Here is a 1,446-nt window from a genome sequence, read left to right as displayed (position 1 = left end):
TTAACTAAAACAGTATCCTATGGATTTAAAAATGTAATTATTCCAATCCTCTTCAGATGCCACTCATACTTACTCCTGAGTTACTTCAGGGTACCTGGGTCTGGAGTTGGTCTGCTTCACATCACTTTCTTGCTCAAGATCTGTTCCATAAAGCTCCCTGTGCCTCTCTGCTTGGCTCTCCAGGTCATTGATAACCCAATTTGATCCTGTTTCCCCTCAGTCAAGCAGATTGCTGTCTGTTCTTGCAAGTTCTAACTTCTTCTTTCTTTCAGCAACTCCCTGTGCTTGGGGTACTATTCCCCGCCACCCCCTACCCCACCCCCACACACAGCTTTTACCTAGTGATTTAATTACATACTTCTTTAAAACTTAGCTTATAATACAGGCCCCACATACAGTCTTTGCTGACTCTCCAGCTTACCCCTCAGTTGGTGAACTGCTATTATGGAGTTTGCCTCTAGCATTTTTTGACTCTCCCCCCCATACTTTCTCAGAGAGCTGATTGTCTTCAGCTTGAAGTCAGTAACTGTATCTTCCTTACCTTTTCCACTAATAAAAGTGTACCGAGCACCTTCTGTGTTTAAACACAGAGGTTTTACAGTGATGAATAAGTTATGGAATCTTCCTTCAGGAAACTTTTTAGTCCCATGGGAGACTACATCTTTCCTCAACAAATAAGCATTGGGTAATTGGGCCAACCACTATGTAAGATGCACGAAGATGGGGCTTTTTAAATTTTTATTTGTTCTAATTAGTTATACATGATAGCAGATTGCATTACGACTCATTGTACACAAGTGGAGCACAACTTTTCATTTCTCTGGTCGTACACGATGCAGAGTCATACCATTCGTGCAATCATACATGAACATAGGGTGATAATGTCCGTCTTATTCCACCATCCTTCCCACCTCCATACCCCCTCCCCACCCTTTGCCCAATCCAAAGTTGGATGGGGATTTTTAAAAAGCTTTTCATTGAGGTTGTACGGCGGTGGAGGGTTCCTTTGATTGACTGCTATCTCTCCCGCACTTAGAACACAGTAGCTACTCAATTAATGATACAAAAATGAGATTTCTTCCATACTCACAGCCACTTTATAGTAGGCACGCAATTAAAAAGTGACCAACACTAAAAGCTAATGTTTTGAAAGCGCCAAAGACTAAATAGCCAATTGGAAGCTAAGGGCGGGGCTGGAATGACAGTGGGCAGAGGGCGTGTCTGACCCGGAGTTGGCTCCTAGAGCATGCGCAGTCTTCACCGAAGGTGACGGGGAAAAATGCGGAGGCCCGGATTGCGTAGGAGCAGGTTCTGATTGGCTACTGTTCGTGCGCGAGGGGCCGTGCCTACTCGTCGCCAAGTAAACAGGGCAGTCTAGAGGCGGGGCCTCGAAGGCACCGCGACCTGATTGGCCCGGCATGAGGTGGGGGGTGTCACGGATTGGTC

Source organism: Marmota flaviventris, chromosome 4, assembly GCF_047511675.1.
Source record: "Marmota flaviventris isolate mMarFla1 chromosome 4, mMarFla1.hap1, whole genome shotgun sequence".
In the NCBI taxonomy this organism is placed as follows: Eukaryota; Metazoa; Chordata; class Mammalia; order Rodentia; family Sciuridae; genus Marmota; species Marmota flaviventris.
This window is presented reverse-complemented; position numbering follows the sequence as displayed.